Source organism: Rhineura floridana, chromosome 7 (assembly GCF_030035675.1).
Source record: "Rhineura floridana isolate rRhiFlo1 chromosome 7, rRhiFlo1.hap2, whole genome shotgun sequence".
Lineage (NCBI taxonomy): Eukaryota > Metazoa > Chordata > Lepidosauria > Squamata > Rhineuridae > Rhineura > Rhineura floridana.
The window spans coordinates 70,639,913-70,655,264 of record NC_084486.1 but is presented as its reverse complement, the minus strand read 5'-3'; the positions used below and the strand labels follow the sequence as shown (position 1 = coordinate 70,655,264).

The 15,352-nt window shown below is 46.0% G+C and overlaps 1 protein-coding gene across 1 annotated transcript in view; it reads right to left on the bottom strand.

The window, feature by feature from the left end:
* Positions 1–15,352, bottom strand: part of SHTN1 (shootin 1) — a 168,777-nt gene that overhangs the window by 17,288 nt on the left and 136,137 nt on the right. The window lies entirely within an intron of this gene.

Sequence of the window (15,352 nt, the reverse complement as noted above, 5' to 3'; positions counted from 1 at the left end):
ATACTGCCCACTTTTAATCCCAAGCTGAGTAAGGACCGTAGTTCAGTGGCAGAGCATCTACACAAGGAAAATATTGAGCAGCACTGCTAATGGCTCCTGCTGTGCAGAAAGGTGGATACGATCTCCCTCTAGCACTGGAATTGGACACAATATCGGAGTCCTTGTACCAGATCTCATTTTCAAGAAATGCTCTTAAGATTTCTTCTGGCTGTCCTATGTCATGTCATAAAGAGTAGTGAGAAGAAGAAGATGCTGGAACTACCTAATGTTAAGGCATGTTCCTGCTGTAGCTACATATATATTCTTTTGCACTCCACAGGACAGCAATTTTTAAAAGAAGAAGATTCTCAACTTCCAGCACATCCTGTTCTTCTTTCCAATTTGTTGTTAAAGCTTAATTGTCCATGTACAAACTGCACTTGGAAAACCTTTGTAGTTGACTCTCTCTCAGGCCAAGCTGTTTCCTGGAGTGTCAGTAAACAATTCAGTGGTGCTAAGATTACAGCTGAGGGAAGGAGAGAAAATCCTTTAATTGTATAAAATCATCAGATTAAGCCTTACCCAATATGCGACTTGTTCTGTTAACCGAGACCTCTACTATGTGTAAATGTTTACTAAGTGCTGTGAATGCACTAAGGAAAAGGGGGGGGGAGAAGATTGGTAGAGTAAGCAGCAACAACTTTCCTGTCCATGTATGTACATCTCAGGAACATTGGGCACTGTCTCATACTGAACAAAATTATCATCTAGTTTCTCTGGAGAAACTGCTAAAACTCCTACTGTGTTTAATTTTGCAGAGCACAATTAGATGAGGTGTCATATGTGTATACAACTTAGCCTCCATCCACTCACAATTTATCTTGGTCTTTTATCCCCAAAACACTTCCTCAGCAGGTTGGGTTCCATATGGGAGCTGGGGTCCATTGTATGTCAATCTTTTAATGACAGATTCTTAATTCTGACAACCAACCTGTTGCAAAGCTTATCTTAAGCTGCAAAGTTCAATCTTGTGCACTGATAAAAAACAACTAAGTAACGATTCAACCATCTAATATCCCTTGGCCAATCTGTGATTGCTTTCTGATTTTTTCTCCTCTTTTAACTATCTTAAATGTTTTATATTTTGTTGCCTTTTATCTGTGGTCAGTGGACTGCAAATAAATTATATTCAATATTTAAGCATATCAAATGAGTAGACTTGCTTTATCTTACTTTTAAATCAATTAACAACAACGTGATGGCCAGTGGCTCCATATCAGTGGGGCACTGGAATCTGCTCTGGGTTTTAGACTGAACTTTCAATGATCTGTCCAAGGTGCTGAATCTATTGTGGGAATAAGCTTCAGAACCTTGGACAGCTCCTTAAAAGTTCTGACTAAAACCTAGAGCGGATTCCACTGCCTCATGGGCATGGAGCCACCAGCTAAACCTTAAGGTAAGCCTGCTGGATCAGGCCAGTGGCCCATCTAGTCCAGCATTCTGTTTTCACAGTGGCCAACCAGATGCTCATGGACAGCTCACAACCTCCTGTGGTTTCCAGCAACTCATATTCAGAAGCATACTGCCTCCAACTATAGAAGTACAGCATAGCCATCATGGCTAGTAGCCATTGCTAGCCTTATCCTCCATGAATTGTGTAACACAGCCAATGTGTTGCAAACCTGTATCCATGGTTTACCTCCTCCTTTCTCTTGCATGATATCGCATGATGAAACAAGACACCTGTCCCAGTGCCTGTCTGTCTTGAGTCTTGTCTCCTTCTCTACATTCTCTATCAATCAACTTTGTTCTCCCCTCCCCTTGAAATGTACAGTTTATTAATGTTAGTATTTCCTCTCACCCAAATGAAAGCGTACCGGCAAAGTAGGAGAGGAAGGTCAGTGTAAAACTAGGACTTCATTCAGTGTTTCCCAGAGGTTCAGACAAAAACAGATTGCAGCCAAAAGACCCAGAGAAAACACGGATTGGCAGAGGCTAAGTTGTAAGCAATCACAATATGCAAGAGTGTATGGCTCCTTTTGTGGCATGAAAATGAGGGCAGGCACCTTAACTTGGAGATTCCATGCTTTGGGATGCATAAATCAATTGGGAAGTACCTTAATTCTTCTCTTAAAATGAATAGGGTTTTTTTTAATCAGCTTTTAAAAGAAAAAAATCAAGAGTAATCACCAGAGTTCTTCCAGGCCACCAACAACAGTGCAAAAGCATTACAAGATTGTCCAGAGGCTGAAAGATATAGTAAATTGCAAGGACACTAAACAGACAGACCTTTGGAGGAACAGAGAGTGACATGGCAAATGATGTGTTCATGTCTGTTGCTTACAAAGCAGCAGACAATGTCTGTATCACTAGTTCAGTTTAGAAGGAAGTCAATTTAGGTGCCATGTCTGGTTTTCGCCTGGGCTGGGAGAAGAGGAATTCACCCTTGCTTCTATTAGCTAATAGAGATTTCTCAGATTGTGGAATCCACAGAATTATGACTAAGCATTGAATATTTATTTCAGTTCAATATTGTACCTTTGTAATGCTCTATTCCATTCTGCCCAAAGAAGAGTCCCATGGAATTTGAATACTTACATTACCTTTCCCTAAGAGAACCTGGCTTGATAAGGGATATTGCCTTATTTTGTTTCTGTCTTTGAACAAAACAGCTTTTCTGAAATGTCACCCTAAACAACCCTTTGAAGCCATCTGATGATAGGTGTGTGCAATGATGCTCATTCAGTCTTCTTTGAAAAATACCCACAAGAAGATTGTACAACCTCCTGGGACAGCATGGTCCACTGACCAAGTGCTCTCATTGTATTTGCTATATTGAGATGTAAATCTTCTGGTGCAACTTTAACCCATTGTCCTTCCTACAGTAGAAATAGTAATAAAATGAGTTGTTCACCTTCGACTTTACAGCAGCTTTTCTGAAATGACAGCATGCTGCGCTTTAATCAATTCCATGCTGTAACATATTAATCCAACTGCTCTTCTTGGGCTTAAGTATTCATAAGTGGGCACAAGACTGTCATTAAACCTGGCTGGTTCCTTTAGCCTTTGCTTATTCACTTTATATTTTAGTCACACTGAATTAGAAATAAGCCTTCTGTAGTTTATATTTAACAGCTAAATTACATTTTATGTTAAACACAGTGGCCTGGTTTAGATAATCATTTCCAGCTTAGTAAACCATGGTTGATGAAGGCTGGAATGAGCACTGGGGCCAAGGACTCCTCCTGGCACACACTGCTTTTTGCATGAAGATCGTGACTTGTATGATGCCAGGTCCCTGTTACATCTGAACTGTGAAATTCTGCCTTAGTGTGAGTTAACAAAACAGGGAAATATGACAGAATCACATCCTGGCTTATTTTCCAGGTTCACTAACTGCTGTTAACACGGAATGCCATTATTTGGATGTAATGGGAAACCTTGGCTTCATACAAGTCACAATCTTCATGTCAAATCCAATGCACAATGGGTGGAGCACTAGGCTCTGATGTTCATTCTGGGCTTTGTAAGGCATGGTTTATAGCTGGGAAGGATTGTCCAAACATCATAGTTTGGTATTGAGTTTAAAAAAACCCTTTAAATAGCAGCTGCAGGGGGAATTTGATCAGGAACAAGACTGTGGACACAGGGAGAGGGTTGTCTCTTTCCTCCTGTATAATGCTCCCAGTGAAAATTAGCACTATCAACATTACCCACCAATTTGCTACTTGGCATTGGAGGGAAACTGCCATTGGCACACATTTTCATCAGAATGTGCAGAAAGGGTAAAAGAAAAACCTTCACCACAGTCCAGTTCTGAGGTCTCTGTCTCTGTCTCTGTCTCTGTCTCTGTCTCTGTCTCTGTCTCTGTCTCTGTCTCTGTCTCTGTCTCTGTCTCTGTCTCTGTCTCTGTCTCTGTCTCTGTCTCTGTCTCTGTCTCTGTCTCTGTCTCTGTCTCTGTCTCTGTCTCTGTCTCTGTCTCTGTCTCTGTCTCTGTCTCTGTCTCTGTCTCTGTCTCTGTCTCTGTCTCTGTCTCTGTCTCTGTCTCTGTCTCTGTCTCTGTCTCTGTCTCTGTCTCTGTCTCTGTCTCTGTCTCTGTCTCTGTCTCTGTCTCTGTCTCTGTCTCTGTCTCTGTCTCTGTCTCTGTCTCTGTCTCTGTCTCTGTCTCTGTCTCTGTCTCTGTCTCTGTCTCTGTCTCTGTCTCTGTCTCTGTCTCTGTCTCTGTCTCTGTCTCTGTCTCTGTCTCTGTCTCTGTCTCTGTCTCTGTCTCTGTCTCTGTCTCTGTCTCTGTCTCTGTCTCTGTCTCTGTCTCTGTCTCTGTCTCTGTCTCTGTCTCTGTCTCTGTCTCTGTCTCTGTCTCTGTCTCTGTCTCTGTCTCTGTCTCTGTCTCTGTCTCTGTCTCTGTCTCTGTCTCTGTCTCTGTCTCTGTCTCTGTCTCTGTCTCTGTCTCTGTCTCTGTCTCTGTCTCACACACACACACACACACACACACACACACACACACACACACACACACACACACACACACACACACACACACACACACACACACACACACACACACACACACACACACACACACACCACTGCTACAGAAAGTTAAAAAATCATGTAACACCAGACTCTGTGGTCAATCTAACGTGGAATTTGTCCCTTATCTTACCATCTCCCTAAGCTTGACCCATGTTTTGTAAGAGTGGTTACTTATTTGTTACTCTTATATATAATTGCTCTTTCTATATATTTTAAAAGTACAGCAAGGCCCCACTTATACAGCGGGTTCCATTCTGGACCCTCACCGTAAAGCAGAAAACACCGTAAAGCGGAACCTCATTGCCTTTAATGGGCCGTGTCACACGAAAATGACGCAAAAACAGCGCAAAACATCGCAAAAGGGGGGAAAAACCCTTTAAAATTGAAAATGAAAGGTGCTGCATCAGCAGAACGCCTTAAAGCGGAATGCCGTAATGCGGGGCCCTACTGTAGTATACAATTATACATGTGTACAGTACAACGGTGACATTACATAAGCATGTGACACACCTGCACTATTGTGCAGGACAAGATCACAGAAACAGTGCACTCTTCTCTAGTTAACCAAGTACAAAACAAGCTAATGTGAACAAAGGATTCCCCATTACAGTATTTGAACAAACGCATTGAGGGCTTAAATTGCGGAAGATGTCATGGGCCCCACTGAGAACTCCTGGCAGAGCAACCCAGAGGAGGATGAGGACTGGGATCCAGGGGAGGGTGCAGTGGTCTACAAAGGGAGGAGGCTGGCACAAAGAGGACTCTGGCAGTCTGGCTAGTGACAGCCCACCCCTGAGGCACTTGTTGCTATTGAGGAGCCTGAGCCGGCTGTGGAACTGCCTTCTGTTGCATCTTCTGATACCGCCTGTCCTCCTGAGCCACCTTCTGGACAGCCCACATCACAGCCTCCCGGGGGGGTGAGGAGTTGGAGGCATATCCTGGGGAGAAGACTGGAGAGGACCTGCCAAAGCTATCTCCACCCCAGTTGCTAAGGACGCACCAGCAGATGCGCAGATGCAAACAGACTGAAGCCTCTGTGAAGGAGTGTCCGTTTGCTTGCTCAGTACCAACCCAGGAGACAGTTCCCATGCAAGCAGGATGCTCACCCCAAGCCTACTTAAGCGGTCTTTGGGGGCATGTGAATTTGCTGCAATAATTTCTTAGGCCTGAGTAGCCATACCTAGTGATACTGTGTAGAAAAGCAGAAACCTGCATGTTCTGTGGTCCTATGAAACACTCTAAACTTGGATTTCACTTTAAACGTAACAGAGAAAGCATACCATGGAGTCAGAGTCTGAATTGAACGGAGTTGGTCTAGACAGAAGGGTGTGCAAAGAAGTCCTACCCCCCAAAAATCTCCATGCATGCTGGCTCCACTTTAGTCTAAAGGGGGCTTCTTAGTACATCCAGCTGAATGTGTTTAGAAACCCCCTTCAGAGCTTTGTGCTGAACATGCAAAGGTCTGAAATGGAATGAGCGAGCATGGAGATGTTAGGAGAAGGGTCTGCGTGTATGCCCCCATCCTTCCCAGTTTAAGCCCTTACATATTCAACTCAAATGCCTGAATAGGGCTATAGTATAATATGTCTTTCTGCACATTTTAATATTTATTTATTTATTAAATTTATTAGTCGCCCATCTGGCTGGCTGTCCAGCCACTCTGGGCGACGTACAAAATAAAAACATACAAATACATTAAAACATTAAAAATATGAACAATAATAAAAAACCTAACCCACCCGAAAAGCCTGCCTGAAGAGCCAGGTCTTCAAGGCCCAGCAGAAGCTCATCATAGAGGGGGCATGGCGGAGATCATTTGGGAGGGAATGCCACAAAGTGGGGGCCACAATTGAAAAAGCCCTCTCCCTAGTCCTCACCAGTCTAGCTGTTTTAACTGGTGGGATAGAGAGAAGGCCTTTTGAGGCTGATCTTGTTGAGCGGCATCCCTGATGATGTTGGAGGTGCTCCTTCAGATAGATTAATATTGCATTTTTCTCTGTCCTAAAGCATCTTGAATGGCAAATTAGCAGGTTTCCCCAGGGATTCCTACACCCATTTCCAGATGTCTTGCATTGACAATCACAAATTCTTAGATGTTCTAAAAGCATATGCAAAGCTCTTTCCCCCCCAAGTGTAACTCACCTATTGGATGACAGCTAAAAAGGCACCTTTAATTTTAAATTAACAGGTTAAAAATTATAATGTGACATGTGTATAATGTCACTGCAGTGTAGATGCTTGAAGGTAGGATGCTACCTAAAGCATAAAGCCCCGAATGCTCTAAAAGAGACTTAACCATTGTAGATTATTGTGTGCCATACATACTGTGATTCTAGGAAAGTGTGAAACTTCAGTGACTCATTCATATTATGATCCACCACGTAGGAGTAAGAATGTGTAAGGAGCTGACTTATACTGTGTTCATCTAGCTTAGTACTTTTCATTTTCTTTTTAAAATAATATTTATTACTATGTACAGTATATTGATTTAGAATATAGTAATTATTTCTAAATTTGTATCCATAAATATAAACTAGCAAATGCATTTTTTATACAAATCAGTGTCCTCTTTTTTGGCAATGCATTTCCTCTTTTTTTGGGGGGGGGGCAATGCGTAAGTGCCCACCCTATCTGTTGTTCTCTTTGTAGCCCTGTGAAAGCACCTTTATATAATGCCTGCAATGACAGGGTCCGGCCTAACCCTTCAAAAAACCTGCCCTGTTATATTAGCTGAATGCCTAGGTCCCATCAAGACTACAGGATAGTCACCTCCAAACATATAGACCATTACATTTGTTTTACTTTTTTAAGCATATAATTTAAAATGAAAAGGTGCCTTTTTGTTGTTGTTGCACCTGTATAGGCAAGCTGCATAATAAACAGGGTTTCATGTATGCTTTTACAGCTCCTAACAGCTATGACAGTCGACACAAGATCCTTTTCACGGTCAATTCATCACGCATTCTGGGAGACCTTGGGCCTGCAATTATTTCATTTCCTTCCTTGCAAATGCAATTTCCACTTAGTTTACTAGAATAAAAGGAAGACAAAAAGACAGCAAGTGTAGTCGAATCTTTGATTAACATTATACACTGAAATGGATGGAAATCCACAGATGAATAATGTAGTTCACAGAAAAACAACAACTCATCTCTGAACTAAATTGCCTTTGTGTCTTACTACTGGTTCACAAATGCAACAATAATGATGACAAATTAAACAAATTTAGATAGAAACTAGAGGTAATCTTTTATCAGGGATGGGTAAATGAGTAGGAACAAAATGTGACTGGAGAGGGATATTTCCTTTCAAAACACGTTTTTAAAAACATTTTAAACAGAATTAAATAAAAACTATAAAAGCAAGATAAAGAATAAATAAGTTTTTCCTGTTTCTACAAATGATAAAAGTAGCAAACAAAAATAGATGTGAATTGAATTTCCACTTCATTTGTTGAGATTTACCCCTTTGAACTATGAGAGGCAGACCTTTGAGAATAGGTGTTCCTTTTTCAACTGATAGAACAGGAAATCAGAGGTTTAATTAACCATGATTATAACATTTCGCTGATCTGATTTGTCTCACCTATTTCCTTTTTTCTTTAAGTAATAAACTGCCTGACATCCTAGAAAGAAGACCAAATGAAAACTTAAGAGCAGTTTTTTAAAAGCTGGGAATTGTTATAAAACAAACTGACCCTCAACCGGAACAGTCTGAAGTGTGTATTTCTGAAGCAGGATTAACTCTTTGATGATTAAACAGCACTTTGAAAGAAAATGTACAGTCAGGTAATACCTTGGCAAACCTAACTAAGGATTTATTCAGCCAGCCAGATGGAGGCTTCAAAGCATTGCATCTCAACACCTCCATGTAGCTCAGAATTCTGCTTACTGCTGATTAAAAGTTGCCTCACCAGCTGCATCTTAGGTTGAGAAAATGTACATATTGCTGGCAAAGTTATATATGCCTTGCCACTAATGATGTATATCCTCTAAGGTCTAATTAGTTAATGGCTAATTTGCGGTAGAATAATTCCACAATTTAGGACTGAGGCAGCCCAAGGAGCTTCTAGTATCCCAAGAATTGCAGCTGTCATTTTTCTTTTAACATTCTATCCCTCTGACAGTGAAGAAGATGGGAACCTGTGTAAATCCCAAATGGGATACAAATAAGAGAGGGTATATTATAACTTCTATTTATAGGGGTACTAGACTTGCTGCCTTGATGTCTCTACTTATGGCCTGCCTGCCAATTTGTAACTAAAGAAAATATTTTAAAAAATACACCATAAGAATCCAATGCTCGCTCTCATTCAAAAGAAACCCAAGCTAGGCAGGTCTCTCAAGGCCCCAGCTGCTCGCCATTTGGGTCAGTGGGGAACATGTAGCAAACTGCAGCTCTGGAGAACTCCATTTTATTGGAGCAGAAGCATGAGGAAGGGGGGCAATTAAAGTTTTTAATTAAATTATTAAAAATGTAATAAAATAAAATAAATAAATAAAATACATTTTTCTGCACAGGCCATGTTTCTGATCAATATCTCACACTCTAAACTGGAGAACTCCCGCTCCGCAAGGTACTTACTGTCGTGGGGTGAGATTTGCAGCCCGGGATTGAAGCCCAAGCCGCCATGTTAAGGAAGGGTAGGCGCGCCAGGACTGGCGTGATGCCATCAACGTACGCCGCGGATGACGGGTAGCCGAGCCTATTTAAGCTCACGCTGGCCCCTTAGCCACCTCTTCTCTTCTTCGGCAGCCTGAGCTTCGTTGGAGAGCATCAGGCTGCGGATCGACGGGCGCCATTTTAGACGGCGCGATTGCGGCGTGGCGGACGCCATTTTGTTTTTGCAGCTCCAGGACTTATTTCAGCAGGGAGGATCTTCTGAAGGAGTTTTTCGGGCCCTTTAGCCAGGTGGAGGCTACGGCCTGGCCTTCCCTTACGAGGCCCGCTCCTTCACGTGGCCCAGTTTTCGGGCCGTTAGCCAGGCGGAGGCTGCGGCCTCGGGCCTTCCTCTTACAAGGCCCGCCTGCTCCTTCACAAGGTCCATCTACCGGGCCTTTCAGCCCGTCCCAATACCCAGTAGGGGGGTTTTATCGGCCGTTTCTCCCCGCTAGGGAGCGTTCAACAGATAGCCCGGCCTCAAGTAGGCCTCTTTCTCGGCCTCTTGGTCAGTTCCCCCCCCTTGGGTGGGCTTGGTAGCCTTGCGTGGCTGCTTCGGGCCTAGGCAGAGCGCTTTTGCAATAATGCCACCTACAAAAGGGCAGGGGGGGGCGAAGGAAAAGGGCAGGGTCCCTAGAGGGGATGTCATGGTGCCCCCTCCCAGGGCTGCCAGTGCAGGGGATGAAGAGCCACCTTGGGCTGCCATCCTGGCACACCTGGAAGCATTGGAAGGGGATCCCTCACGGCGTCCTGCCACTGACCATTTAGTTGCTGCCACAGCTCACATCCCCCCTGCAAAGCGGGCTAGGGGGAGGGGTCCACAGATGTCCAGCGTGGAATCTAATGCTCATACCGCCACAGCCTCTTCCTCTCACCAAACCACCACCATTCAGGTGGCTGCTGCCGCGGCCCACAACCCCTATGCTAAACAGTTTACGGGCAGGCGCCAGCAGAATGCGACCCCCGCTGTTACCGTCCACACACCCCTGGTATCTTCCTCTCCGTGAGCCACCCTTGATCAGGTGGCTGCTATTCCGGCTAATCCCCTTGCTAAGCAGGTTAGGGGGAAGGGTCAACAACAGCCGAACTCAGGAGTCAGTGACCATTCGGTTTCTGCTGCAGATGACACTAACCATGCTTTGAATTTGATTCTAGCTCGTTTGGATGCCCTCGAGGCGGGGCCCAGCAGGCTGGCTGGGGTGGCGACTAATTCTGAACAAGCAGGGGTTACGACTCAACAGTCGTCGTGGGATGCTGGATCTGGGGATAGCTCGGGTGAGTGTGCCAAGGCCAGCTCACAAGGACCAGGTTCCATGTGGGGTTGGCCTACATGGGGTTACCCATATTGGGGGCCAGGGCAGGCTTGGCCCTTCTCAGCACCAGTTGGGACTGTGGATGAGGGACAGGCTGTATCGGAACCCACAGGAGTGGGCTATCAAGGCCAGCAACCCACCTCACTACAGGCTTGTGACCAGGTGTGGGGATCCTCACCGATTGAAACTGCGGCAGGGGAATCAGTTTTCCTGCATCCCGCTCCTCCATCTGGTGTTAACCCAATGGTGACTTCAACTGACCCCCTGGGGCATATTAGTGAAGGAGCTCTTCCTTTTGGAGAGACTTCTGCCCCCTTAGGGTTTCACTTGGTGTCGGCAACCAGGGAAAGGATACGGACAGGTGACTACATCGATCTATTTTCCCTGTTGTATAGGGAGCCTGTGAGGAAAGAAAAGGAGAAAGGGGAAGACACGGAAGGGGACAAGCCTAAAAGGCGCAGGGTAGAACGTAATTGGGCCAACTGGCTTCCTGCTTTCTTGACTTATCTGGGGGTAGTCTTGCAAAAGCAGCCACAGAAGTGCTCTGTCATGATTAAATATCTTGACATCATTTATAGAGCATACACAGAGTTCCAGGGTGTGGCTTGGCTTTCATACGATGAAGCTTTTTGTATGAGGGCTGCATATGACACTTCCCTCCCCTGGGACAAGAAGGAGACTGACCTGTGGTTACAGTTCATGTCTCATTCGAGGCCATCACCCAGTGACAGAACCGATAGCGGCCACCTTCTGACCAGGCAATCACCATTCCCCCCTGCCCGCGGGACCGCGGGCCAGGGGGTTCAATCCCACCTGCTCTGCTGGGAGTTCAGCTCCCGTGGTTCCTGCAGTCGCAGCTCATGCCGGTTTAGACACGAGTGTTCTATGTGTGGCAGACAACATGCCTGCACTGCCTGCCCCAGGAGACGTTTCTTTAGGGATGGGAGTAGAGATCCCCCCAGCCCCAGGAGGCAAGGGCCTCAAGGGGCAACTCACGGAAAAGGGCCCCAGCCCAGTTAAGTTGCCAGAGTTATGGCATTTGTTGGAGCTTTACCCCTCAGTTAAAGATGCTCAGTTTCTCTTAGAAGGTTTTACTTTGGGGTTTCGGATCCCTTACACTGGACCTAGGCACGCATTCCAGTCCAAGAACCTTAAGTCTGTCTTGGGCATGGAACAGGTAGTCCAGGAAAAGATAGACAAGGAAAGGAAGGCTGGCAGGGTTTTAGGCCCCTTCCCTTTACCACCCACTGCCTCCCTATGTGTCTCTCCTCTGGGCATTGTTCCAAAGAAAACACCTGGTGAGTTCCATCTAATCCATCATCTCTCCTATCCCCACGGCCGGTCAGTAAATGATTTTATCCCACATCACCTCTGTTTGGTGTGCTACACCCCATTTGACTGTGCAGTTACCATGGTCAGGGGCTGTGGGATCGGTGCCCTGATGGGGAAATGTGATATAAAATCAGCATTCCGCCTCCTCCCTGTCCATCCTGAGGATTTCGAATTGTTAGGGTTTGCTTTTGCGAACAAATTTTATGTGGACCGAGCATTGCCCATGAGCTGTTCGATTTCTTGCTCAGTATTTGAGCGTTTCAGTTCTTTCCTGGAATGGGCTGTCAGGAGGCGGTCTGGTTCTAAATCAGTGATTCATTATTTAGATGATTTTCTGTTTGCTGGCCATGCATACACTGGCGATTGTAAGGATCTTATGGATCACTTCACTGGGTTATCTGAAGACCTAGGAGTCTTGCTGGCGGAAGAAAAAACTGAGGGCCCATCCCCTATTATTAGTTTTTTAGGCATTGAAATAGATAATTTGGCCCAATGCTGCAGGCTCCTACTGGAGAAGTTAGACTTGTTAAAAAGAAAGGTAGCAGAAGTTCTTGCCTCCAGAAAGGCAACCCTGCGTTCTCTTCAAGAGCTAGCCGGTTCATTGAACTTTGCTTGCAGAGTAGTAGCACCTGGACGCGCCTTCCTTCGATGGGTATATGAGGCTATGTCAGGACTATCTCATCCCCGTCACCATGTTAGGGTTTCAGCAGCTCTCAAAGTGGACCTGACAGTCTGGTCTACGTTTTTGCAGGAGTTTAATGGGGTTTCTTTTTGGAGGCAGGACCGCCTCCTGGAGGCTGAACTGCAGGTGCACTCAGACGCTTCTGGGTCTTTTGGATTTGGGGTTATTTTAAATGAATTATGGTGCCGTGGTAGCTGGCCACAGACCTGGGTACAAGAGGGTTTAGTTAGGGATTTGACCCTCCTGGAATTCTTTCCAATAGTGGCGGCAGTGTATCTTTGGCCGGATAGGTTTCAGGATACCACAGTCCATTTTTGGTGCGATAACTTGGCCACGGTGCACGTTATCAATTCGTTGTCATCAAGGAATCCTAGGGTCATGCACCTAGTGCGCACCTTTGTTTTACACTGTCTCCGATTTAATATATTGTTCCTGGCATGCCACGTCCCTGGTATTGATAATAGTATTGCTGATGCTCTGTCATGGAACCAGATGGAGAGATTTCAACAGCTGGCACCATGGCCCAGGGCTCAGCCAGATGTGGTACCGCCAGAACTATGGGAGATTGGCGTCTTGAATCTGAACAGGCAATAAGCCTATCCATTGCACCCAGCACTATGGCCAGCTACCAAAGATCAGGTAGGGAGCTTTTGGCTTTCAGGGCTGAAAGGGGATATGTACAGCAATGGCCAGTCCCAGTGGAACACCTCATTGAGTTTTGTGTAGAAGGCAGGAGGAAGGGCCTTGCAGTCAAGACTATTAGAGGTAAGCTTTCCGGCCTTTCCTTTTTAGCCAAGTCTCAGGGATTTCAGGATTTCTCGAATGACTTCCGTATACGTAGGATGTTGGAAGGTTGGACCCGGGGGCACATCGTGGCTCTGGATGCCCACTCCCCTATTCACCCAGAAGTTCTTCAGGGACTTCAGCTGCAGTGGGAGGTTCTATGCGCTTCCACTTTTGAGGCACGGTTATTCCATGCTACTACACTCACACTTTTCTTTGGAGCATTCCGGATCAGCGAGGTGGTGGCCGGGTCCAAGGCTGATTCTTCCTTCCGGGCTCTGTTGATATCTGACCTCAGTTGGCAGAATGAGCAGGCCCTACTACGACTACGATGGTCAAAGACTGACCAGTGTAGGAAGGGACGGGTGGTTTTGCTTTCTCCGACACTGAATAGTGGCATTTGCCCAGTGGCTGCCTTGCGGATTTTCGTGGCCATGAGGGGCCAACAACCTGGATATCTTTTCGTTCATCAGGATGGCACACCCCTCTCTAAATTCCAATTCTGGGCATTGACTAGGATGGCCCTTGCTAATTTGGGGCTTGACCCTCGGTTATTCGGGACTCACTCCTTCCGTATTGGTGCGGCTTCTACAGCCGCATGCCTGGGCTTTTCACAAGAGCAACTGCAGGCACTGGGGAGGTGGCGTTCCAATGCTTATAGGTCTTATGTTAGGCCATTCCAAGGGATTCGAAACACTCAGCCTTGAAGTTTTGTTATTGTTTTTACAAGTTCTACTGTTTGTTTTGGCAGGCCACTGGAGGGGAGATGGAAGAGCGCGCATCCTTCTTTGCGGCCATAGTATGGTCTTTTGGGCAGGCCGCAGGGTGGCGAACTCATGTGTTGGCACACAGCTGGGGCTTAGCCAGTGGGCCACAGTGCAGTGGCTGGGCCGCCGAGGGATGCAATGGGATGGGCTCCTTCTTACGTTTTTCCGTTCTGCAGTGGTTCGTGAGGTACCACAGTTTTTGGTCATTCACCTGGGCGGTAATGACCTGGGGATGCTGAGAGGCAGGGCTCTTATTGAGCAGGCGTGTGCTGACTTCTGGGCCATTGAAGGACGCTGGCCGGGAGTGCGCTTGGTGTGGTCTGATATTTTACCCCGTAGGCAGTGGAATTGCATAGGTGACCCTAGGGGCATAAATAGGACCCGTAAGGAAGTCAATAGGCAGCTCAGGCTGGCTCTTTTGGGCTCTGGTGGGTCAGTCATACACCATCCAGAGATAAGACACAGTAGGTTAGAACTATATAGGTCAGATGGAGTCCATATGACAGATATGGGTAATGACATCCTTATGGGGGAACTGCAGGGGGGTTTACGTGAGTTGCTCAGCTGTGGGTAAGTTGGGACTAAACTGAGGTTTGTCCCCTCTTTGGTGGCAAGGAAGTGCGGGAAAGGTTAAAGGTGAAGGGCAGCTAGGTGACACCTTTAGGCACCTTTGGAGGTGACTGGCGGTTCCGGAGGCCTGCAGCTCCAGGTTATACGGCCTGAGGGCAGGATACGGGTCGCCTTTGGGGCCAACATGTCTCATCCACTCGGAGTTTCAGGGCACCGGGGGCAGGCGGTGATGCAGGTTGGCCTTCCTACACACCCTATGGGTGTGGTCAGGGCAAGGGGTTGGCAGATTGGTAGCCCCTTGCCTGGCAGGGATTGAATCACCCCAATAGCTGCAAGCAGGCTTTGCCTGACTCACCAGGAAAATCCCGCACTTATGTTCCCCTCTGCAGGTTCATTATACAATGTGAATTTGGTTCATAAAGTGGCCCGTTATTTAATCCAAATATATATTGTGTCTGTGTCTTATTTCACCCCTGGGCTGCAAAAGATATGTGGACCCTGTGGGGGAAAAAGGACCTGGGCGGGAGGAGGATTTTGATCAGTAAAATGACCCATGGAGAAGGGGTTAAATGCCAATCAACCAAAATTTGCTCTAGTTGAATCTGGAGGTCCTCCCCACCCCAAAAAAGTAAAAACCAATCCATGTTAGGTTGTCCCTAACAGAGATCTGAAGGAGTTTAAGGAACAAACCATGAAAGTAAATGTGTATTTGCGTTTAATTTGGAAGTTTTTAA